The sequence below is a fragment of the Narcine bancroftii genome, chromosome 10, assembly GCF_036971445.1.
Source record: "Narcine bancroftii isolate sNarBan1 chromosome 10, sNarBan1.hap1, whole genome shotgun sequence".
NCBI classification, from domain to species: domain Eukaryota; kingdom Metazoa; phylum Chordata; class Chondrichthyes; order Torpediniformes; family Narcinidae; genus Narcine; species Narcine bancroftii.
The window spans coordinates 44,964,478-44,974,827 of record NC_091478.1 but is presented as its reverse complement, the minus strand read 5'-3'; the positions used below and the strand labels follow the sequence as shown (position 1 = coordinate 44,974,827).

Below are 10,350 nucleotides of genomic sequence, written 5' to 3'. Positions count from 1 at the left end.
TGTGATTGGGAGCAGGGTTCAAATTCGCACGTTCTCCCCGTGTCTGCTTGGGCTTTTCCCAGGAGCTCCGGTTTCCTCGAATCATACCGGGGAGGTGCAGGTTAATGGGCTGTCAATTGGGCGGCATGGACTCGTGGGCCAAATTGGCCTGTTACTGTGCTGCATGTCTAAATTTTAAATTTTAAATTAAAACTGTACGACAGGCTGCTGTTCAGCCAGGCGCCTAACGCTCAGAATTCCTGCATTTTCCTGTTTGAGACAGGCCGCGTAGTGGCGAAATTCGTCGATTGTGCCTTTGCATGCCCACAGTGTTAAAAACCCTACATGATATGGTTGGATGCACACTGGTAAATATGTAGATTTTAAAGTTTGATGGAGTGGAAGAAAGTTAAAGAAAGTTAAGATTTGGAATTAGAAAATGTAATTTACTTTGGCAAGGGGGAAAATTCAAGGTCGCAGCGAGCAGGGTTCGAACCTGCGCGGGGAGACCCCATTGGATTTCAAGTCCAACGCCTTAACCACTCGGCCATCGCTGCCACGTAGGATTCTGGACGAAGCAGCGCTCTTTAACGCTCTATCCGCTTCCGGGCGCCGTCAACCGATCCACCTGCCTGCACCTTTTGTCGCTCCGATGCAGCCAGTTGCAATCTTGACGGCGGCCCCGCCTGTCAATCAATCCCGCGGCTTTGCTCTGCAGCCGCTGGCATCGCGGTGAATGGACCAGGGGAGGGTGCGGACGCTCACGTCCTCAAGGGGGGAGGGGGGGGGGGGGGGTGGGGGGCTTGTTCCATGTGAACCACTTCGTTTCCAGACCGGCTTTAGAAATCCAGTTGCAAAGTTTTCTGAACAGACAGCAGGAAATCCCCCGCAAGTGCTGCGCTGGAAAGCGGGGCGCTCCCTCCGCCGCCGGGCGCTCCCTCCGCCGCCGGGCGCTCCCTCCTCCGCCAGGCGCTCGCTCCACGGCCAGGAACAGGTGGTCTACCTCCTCCAGATCCACCACACCACATCCAAGAGGAAGTGCCCTATCTTTAGTAGAAGATGTCCCTTCCTCCATCTGTTGGTGGTCATACTCTATCAGCAGAGGTGGGCTACCTCCATCAGGAAGGGTGGGCTACCTCCGTCAGGAGAGGTGGGCTACCTCCATAAGGAGAAGTGGGCTACCTCCGTCAGAGGTGGCCTGCCTCCATCAGCAGAGGTGGGCTACATCCACCTGCAGCGATGTTATACCTCCACCAGTAGAAATGCTCTACCTCTATCAGGAAGGGTGTAATGGGATGGAGTAGAGGGAGCTTCACCTTGTGACTGACCAGGGAGTGAGTGAGATGGGACATGCAGAGGGAGCTTCAGTCAGTGTCTGGCCATGTCAGTGTGTGATGGTATGGTATAGAGCAAGCTTCACTCCTAGTCTGACCCCCAGGGGTCTGAGATGGGGTGGTGTGGAGGGAGCATCACCCTGTGTCTGACCCTGAGAGTGTGTATTGGGATGATGTAAAGGGAGCATCACTCTCTGTCCAACCATTTTGTAAAAAAAAGTTTTATTCATCAAAGCGAAACAGTAATATTTTAAATCCAAACTTAGCACAGAACATAATGTCAAATTAAAACATTATCATCTACGTCAATGATACCGTTGAGCCCTTGAGAAGCCCAACGTTCCTGGAAACCCTCCAAGGTGCCTGTGAGCACCAAGTGTTCCTTTTCTAAGGACACTTGGGCATGCAGGTAACCTTGGAGGAGGGCCAGGCAGTTAGCCCAAGCTAAACCCTCGACAGCCTGTTGCCCGGACCCATAGGTGGTCATCTTGACCAGACCCTGACATCCCTCAACCAACCATCTCCCCCCCACCCCCCCAAATACTGGGTGCTTAAAAATCAGGAGTGTGGGGCCTGCAACCTTACACTCTCCTGTATATTTATGAACAACAGCCTCATCCACAGAAAGGACAGGTGGCTGGTGAGTCCATGAATCGACTCAAAATCTGACTGCAAATTACATCTTTATGAAACACCCTCCACCCCAGGTCCCTGATCTAAAGGGGGAGAACTCCCGCGTATAAAGACTTCCAGTAGGGGGACCCTCCTCGCTGCCAAGGTGCACAGGAGCAGTCAATATGTATTCCACCTTCCCACATCCCAGAGTAACACCAACAGCATCTCCTCATGATGACCCATGTGGTGTGAGACTGTTTACTGAGAGAGAAGTAGGGGCCTGGGCCTGATGAGTAATTCTAGCCGTGTGGTGGTCAGCACAGCTGGGACAACTCTACACCCACGGGCCTCTCCTAACACCCTGAGGGACAGGTTGGGCATCAGCCTCCTCCACCTCCAGAACATTGTCTTCCTCCAACAGAGGATCACTCTCCAAACTGTGAACAGTTCTCAGTAAAACACAGGCAGCTCAACTAGAGCAGCACATCTGACGTTTTCTGCTGGGAGCAGCACTTCCTTCTCAAAACAATGTGCTTGGTGCGGAAAATGCAACACCAGTACATGCCATCATGGAGGCTTCTCAGTGTACAAGGGTTTGAAGGCTGATCTCCTATTGGGGAATGAGACAGAACAGGGAACAGTTTGATAATACCTTTAGTTTCAAGGTAATTATGGAAAAGGATAGGTCGTCATCAGGTTGAGAATCTAAATTGGATAAAGGGCAATTTTGAGGAAATGAAAAAAGATCTAGATTCTAGAAAGTGTAGATTGGGGAATGCTGTTTTCTACAGGGTTGTGCTCGGTAAGTGGAAGGCCTTCAAAGATGAAATTTTGAGAGTATGCAGTTTGTATGTTCCTATAAGGACATGAGGAACATTTGTTTTCGAGGAATTTTGGGGATCTGGTTACAATGAAGAGAAGCGTGGATAGCAGCTATAAACAATGAGGAGCAAATGAGGTACTTGAGGAATATAAAAAGTACAAGAAAATTCTTAAGAAGGAAATCAGGAAGGCAAAAGGAAGATGGATTTGCTTTGGCAGTTAAGGTGAAGGAAAATCCTCAGGGCTTCTACGGATATATTAAGAGCAAAAAGATAGTAATAGATCAAATTAGTCCTGTTGAAGATCAGAGTGTTTGGCTACTTATAGAACTAAAAGAGTTGGCTTTAAATTTTTTTGCATCTGTATTTACTCAATAAACTGGCATAGAGTCTATGGAACGTGGTAAACACGCAGAGATGTCATCGAGCCTATAACGTTAAAGAGGGGGAGGTGCTTGCTGTCTCAAAGCAAATAAGGGTGGATAAATCCTCAGGACCTGACAAGATATTCCCTCGGACCGTGAAGAAGGCTTGTTTACAGAAATTGCAGGAGCCCTGGCAGATGTATTTAAATGTCTTTAGCCTGGGTGTGGTGTTCTGTTGTTGATAATAACTCAGGAAACTATAGACAGTTGAGCCTGTTGTTAGTAATTTATTGGATGGTGTTATGGGAGATCAGATCTACAAGTATTTCTACAAGATAGATCTGCAGGGAGAACATACAAGCTCCCTACAGACAGCTCCGGATTGGAACCCGGATCCGAATAGCATTTTGCTGACCGTTGTGCAATTTGAGCATGGCAAATCACATTTCACCAATCTTACAGAGGTTTTGAGGAGGTTACCAGGAAAGTTGATGATGGAAAGACTCTGGATGTCCCTCATACATCCCAGTAAATATTCTCTGCACTCTTTCAATTTTATTGATATCTTTCCTGTAATTGAGGCAATCAAAACTGCACACAGTACTCCAAATTTGGCCTCCCCTTATCTGATCCACAAGAATTCCATCCAATAACCTACCTAATGCTGACTTTAGCCTCACTGGCTATAATTTCCTGTTTTAAACCACAGAACAACATGAGCTGGCCTCAATCTTTCAGCACCTCACTCATGGATAAGAATATATTAAATATATTCGCCAGGGCCCCTGAAATTTCTAAACTAGCCTCTATCAAGGTCCTTATTTGTTTAAAAAAAATCACTTAAGATCCCACCCATCTCCATATACAGCCGACCACTCTGATTTTCAACAGGACAAATTTATCCCTTATGGTCCTTTTGCTCTTAATATACCTGCAGAATTTCCTTCACCTTATCTGCCAAAGCAAATCCATGTCTTCTTTTTGACCACCTGATTTTCTTCTTATGAATTTTCTTGAAATTTTCTCAATTAACACATTTGCTCCTTGTTGTCTATATCAGCTATATATTCCTCTCTTTGCCGTAACCATATCCCTCGAAATCCATGCCTATTAACTTTGCCTTTAATCCTGACATGAACATACAAACTCTACACTCTCAAAATTTTGCCTTTGAAGGCCTTCCACTTACTGAGCACATCCTTGCCAGAAAACAACTTTTGGATAGGCACAGGGAGCTTAGCAAAATAGAAGGCTATGAGAAGGCCTAGTAATTTCTAAGGTAGGGACATGTATTGGCACAACTTTGTGGGCCGAAGGGCCTGTATTGTGCTGTAGGTTTTCAATGTTTCTGTATGCACATAAACTGAGAAAAAATTATGAGTTTCAATTTATTGTAAGCACTATTTCTAATGCTGAAAACATTAAAACAAATCAACAGCAGGGGGCAGTTTGTAAGAGGAGCTGCATGTCACTGCAACGTGCTGAACTCGAACTTCAGGAATCCGAGAGCACAAAACTCAACTGCACTAACAGTTTAAAACCAGACAACTCAATGCAATGCATTTGAAACGCAGCCCTGAAAAAAAAACTGCAGTGCACACAAAAAAAACCTTCCAGAGGCAGTCAGCTAGTCGTGCAGAATCCGTAGGAAGTTTCGGATCCGAGCGCTTCCTCAGGAGTGCACTGTGGAAGAGCTCAGGCCTGAAACAGCGACTTCCCTTCCGAAAGGCTCAGGCCTGAAATGACAACTGCTTTTTTTTCTCCTCACCTCCTCATTTCCGGAATCAACCTGATGAACCTCCTCTCCACTGCCTCTCCAAAGGCCAGCATCTCATTTCTCAAGTGAGGTCCAGAATTGTACTCAGTACACCAGCTGCAGCCTCACCAGTACCTGACACAGTTCCAACAGAACCTCCCTGCTCTTAAAGTCAACTCCACTTGCAATGAATGCCAACATTCTATTTGCCTTCTTGATCATCTTCAACACCAACCCCAACCTTTTATGATTCATGTTGAAACACTCCCAGGTCACTCTGCACAACTGCAAGCTGCAATTTTTAACCATTTAAATAAATAGTCCAATTTACAATTTTCCTTCTAACGTGGATTTAGCAGCATTGTTCTCCATCTGCCAGACCCTTGCTCACTCACTCATCTGCCTCGGTCTCTCTGCAGATTCTCTGTGTTCTCTATATAATTTATCTTCCCACTTAAGATATTGTGATCAGCAAACTTAGATGCACCACATTTGGTCCCCTACTCCAAATCTGTATATTTATTGTGAACAGTTGTGGGCCCAGCACCGATAGCTGCAGCACCTCAATAACCACAGATTGCCAACCAGAGAAGCACCTATTTATCCCAAGGCTCTGCTTTCTCTTTGCTAATCGATCCTCCATCCACACTAATGCTCTACTCACCACTCCAGCATCGTTGTCTTATGCAGAAGTTTTTAATGCAGTACCTTATCAAATACCTTTTGGAAATCCAAGAAGGCAACACCCACCTGCTCCCTTCTATCCACTGCGCTCATTATATCTTCAAAATAGTTTGAGTAAATTTGTCAAACACAACATGCCCTTCCTGAATCTATGCTTAATTTACCTGATGGAACAGTTTCTAACCAGATATTTTTCTATTTCATGATTTCTTCTTCTTCTTTGGCTTGGCTTCGCGGACGAAGATTTATGGAGGGGTAAATGTCCACGTCAGCTGCAGGCTCGTTTGTGGCTGACAAGTCCGATGCGGGACAGGCAGACACGGTTGCAGCGGTTGCAGGGGAAAATTTGTTGGTTGGGGTTGGGTGTTGGGTTTTTCCTCCTTTGTCTTTTGTCAGTGAGGTGGGCTCTGCGGTCTTCTTCAAAGGAGGTTGCTGCCCGCCGAACTGTGAGGCGCCAAGATGCACGGTTTGAGGCGATATCAGCCCACTGGCGGTGGTCAATGTGGCAGGCACCAAGAGATTTCTTTAGGCAGTCCTTGTACCTCTTTGGTGCACCTCTGACACGATGGCCAGTGGAGAGCTCGCCATATAACACGATCTTGGGAAGGTGATGGTCCTCCATTCTGGAGACGTGACCTACCCAGCGCAGTTGGATCTTCAACAGCGTGGATTCGATGCTGTCGGCCTCTGCCATCTCGAGCACTTCGATGTTAGGGATGAAGTCGCTCCAATGAATGTTGAGGATGGAGCGGAGACAACGCTGGTGGAAGCGTTCTAGGAGCCATAGGTGATGCTGGTAGAGGACCCATGATTCGGAGCCGAACAGGAGTGTGGGTATGACAACGGCTCTGTATACGCTTATCTTTGTGAGGCTTTTCAATTGGTTGTTTTTCCAGACTCTTTTGTGTAGTCTTCCAAAGGCGCTATTTGCCTTGGTGAGTCTGTTGTCTATCTCGTTGTCGATCCTTGCATCTGATGAAATGGTGCAGCCGAGATTGGTAAACTGGTTGACCGTTTTGAGTTACAGCAATGAGCTCTCTGAACCCTTCTCCATTAACAATGGCGTGAAGCAAGGCTACCTTCTCGCACCAACCCTCTTTTCAATCTTCTTCAGCATGATGCTGAAACAAGCCATGAAAGACCTCAACAATGAAGATGCTGTTTACATCCGGTACCGCACGGATGGCAGTCTCTTCAATCTGAGGCGCCTGCAAGCTCACACCAAGACACAAGAGCAACTTGTCCATGAACTACTCTTTGCAGACGATGCCGCTTTAGTTGCCCATTCAGAGTCAGCTCTTCAGCGCTTGACGTCCTGTTTTGCGGAAACTGCCAAAATGTTTGGCCTGAAGAAAACTGAGGTCCTCCATCAGCCAGCTCCCCACCATGACTACCAGCACCCCCATATCTCCATCGGGCACACAAACATTTCATGATTTATAAACCATATAATTATGGACCTTTTCCCGGGATGGGGGAGTCTAAATCTTTGGGGCATAGGTTTAAGGGGAAAGAGTTAAGAGGGACCAAAGGAGAGCACCTTTTCTGCATTGAAGATAGCAAGTATATGGAATAAGATGCCAGAGGAAGTGATGGTGGGTATAATTGTATCGTTTAAAGACATTTAGACAGGTACAGTGAAACCCTGATTTTACGTTCCCCGATTTAGCGTGAATTTGGATATAATGAGATAAACCATTGGACTTGGGGATCGGACTCCTGGCAGGAGCATTGACCTTGGGCTCCCAGCAGGAGTGGGGGTGTCGGGCTCCTGGCAGGAATTGGGATGTCAGGCACACTGGCAGGAGTGGGGACTTCGGGCTCCCTGCAGGAATGGGGACTGTGGGCTCACAGATTGATTTATAATGCATACAGAATAACTGGAATGTTCTAAATAAAGGAGAAATGGAAATAATGAAGGTATGCAAATTAAACGGGGAAATACAGTGAAATCCGATTTAGCGCAACCCTGCTTTTTTCATGATTAGATTTCATGGACCCCAACAAACGCATTATAATGGAGTTTCACTCTAATCAGTGGTTCTCAAACTTTTCTTTCCACCCACATTCCACTTTAAGTTTTTCCTATGCCCTCAGTGCTCTGTGATTAGTAAGGGGTTGCTTAAGGTGGGATGTGAGTGGGAAGGGAAGGTTGAGAACCATTGCTCGAGTCCCAATTGTTACTGAAATATTTTTCTTCAGAAAATTATCATTGACCCATTTCCTTTGGAGTAATGAAACCCTGCACATAACGAGTCAATGAGGGATGATTAAAACAGTGGTTTTCAAACTTTTTCTTTCCATACACACACCACCTTAAAAGTTCAAGTTCATTGTCACATCGTTCAAGAAGAAAGTTTGTTTTTGAAACTAGTCCAGCTAGTCAACCCACACACAGTATAGCAGTAAAACACAGTAGAGTATGCAGGGTCACATTGAGGGATCAGATGGAACAGAGCAAAGACAACATTATTTGATGCTGTTTGCTGAAGAGTTTGAAAACGTTACCATCGGGTTATACAGCATGGAAACAAGCCCTTGGCCCAACTCATCCAAGTGCCTACATGAGCTAGTCACATTTTCCTGCATGTGGTTCACGTCCCTCTAATCATCTCACCCAATGTCCAGATATCTTTGAAACATTGTAATTGGCCCTGCCTCTAATACCTCCTTGAACAGCTTGTTCCATATACCCACCAACTTCTGTGTTGAAAACCTGTCGGGCAGATCCCTTTTAATTCTTTCTCCTCTCAACTTAAACCTATGTCCTTCTCTGAGAAAAAGATCACGACCATCCACCTTATCTATACCCCTTACGATTTTGTAAACCCCTCAGACTCCTTCACTCCAGGGCAAAAAAGCCCAAGCATATCCACTTACTAAAAACACAAGCCTTCCAGTCCCAGCCATATCCTCAAGCACCCTCTCAAGTTTCAACACATCCTTCCTAAAGCTTGGCAGTCATAACTGCACACAATATTCCAAATATGATCTCACTAATGTTCTTGTACAGTAGAAACACGATAGCCCAACTCAGTGCCCTGTCCAATGGAGGCAAACGTGCTAAATGGCCTCATCATCCGGGTTACCCATGTTGACATTTTCCAGGAAGAATATGCTTGTATCCCAAGGTGTCCTGTTCTACAACATTTCCCAGGACCTTGCTGTTTAATGTGTTTGTCCTGATTTCTCCTGCACCCCCGACAACAGGTCTTTAATCTGAAAAACAGCTCTCCACTTTCATCTTCTGACAACTACCACCAAGCCAAGTTTACGTCCAATTGGCTTGCTCATCCTAGAAACCATGTTAACCTGGATCACCCTACCTTGTGGGATCTTGTGGAATGCTTTACTAAAGTCAACATAGCTCCATGCTCTATTCAACCCTCTTGGTCACCTCTTCAAAAATCTCGATCACATTCGTGAGGTTGTAGCACAAACTACACTGAAGAAACACACAGCCACATTTTGGATATCTGTAACGACTGTTTTATTCAAATCCCGCGCATGAGCTCGGCCACCGCATATGCGATGATGTCATAGCAGCTGCCCAAGGTGTGCACTGGGCTGCAAGCATAAGGCAGGGAGAACCTCTGATGATGCCATTTTCTCATGGCTGCCCCGCCACGCGACATTACAAGCGGGGCTGGTTCTCCGCGAGAGAGTGCGCCGGCACACAACACCCCCCCGAGAACTGGCTTACATGTCTCGCCGCTTGGGCGGATGGCCCCGGCATTTGGGCAAGGCCATTTGCACCGGCCGTGATAGGTCCAAGTGTGCTGCCTTCAGGCGATCCATGGTGAACAGTTCATTTCTCCTCCATGTCCAAAATAAAAGTCATGCTGGACTGCTGGAGGACCTTGTATGGGCCCTGGTACGGGCGCTGCAAAGGTGCTGTGTGCGGTCCGCGCCGAACAAAGACGAATTCCACTGAGTCCAGCTCTTTGGGAAGAAGGGCTGGTTTTGCGCTGTGATGCATAGGTGCTGGGAGGTGGACCAGCGAAGAGAGCTTGCTACGAAGATCCACTAACAGCTTCATGTGCTTGAACGTAGAGCTGGGTTCTGGGCTGAAGAACTTGCTGGGTAACGAGAGTGGCACAACGTATACCTGCTCTACAGATGATGCCTGTAGGTCCTCCTTGGGTGCTGTTCTGATGCCAAGGAGGACCCAGGGTAGTTTGTCTGCTCAACCGGGGCTTGTGAGGTGAGCCATGAGGGCTGACTTCAGGTAGTGATGGAATCTCTCCACCAAACCATTTGCTTGCGGGTAGTAGGCTGTGGTGTGGTGGAGTTTAACCCCCAGGAGGCTCACCAGTTGAGAGCAGAGGGTGGAGGTGAACTGGGCGCCTCTGTCGCTGGTGATGTGCGCTGGAACTCCGAACCTTGTGATCCAGTGACTGACTAGATTCCTGGTGTACATTTCAGCAGAAGCCTCCTTGATGAGAATGGCTTCCGGCCATCTCGTGGTCCAGTTGACTACCGTAAGCAGGTAGTGCACCTCCCTGGTCACCGGCAGGGGGCCCATGATATCAACATGGATGTGTTGGAATCTCCTAACTGCTGGGTTGAACTGCTGGATTGGGGCCTGCATATGCCAGTGGACCTTGGAGGCTTGGCACTTGGTGCAGTTCCTCGCCACCTCAGCCACCTCCTTCTTGAGCCCATGCCATAGGAACCGCTGCACCACCATATGCACCGATGTCTTCACCGAGGGGTGGGCCATGGCCATGTCCTCCACTCTGCCGGGACTACTGGGCGCGGTAAACTGGTGGAGACGTTGCAGAGCAGCATGTCCA

The 10,350-nt window shown here is 47.3% G+C and overlaps 1 non-coding gene across 1 annotated transcript; it reads right to left on the bottom strand.

Moving 5' to 3' along the window:
• Positions 1-454: 454 nt before the first annotated feature.
• trnas-uga (transfer RNA serine (anticodon UGA)) lies at positions 455-536 on the bottom strand. Its single transcript has one exon. It is a non-coding gene; the product is annotated as a tRNA-Ser (tRNA).
• Positions 537-10,350: the final 9,814 nt, after the last annotated feature.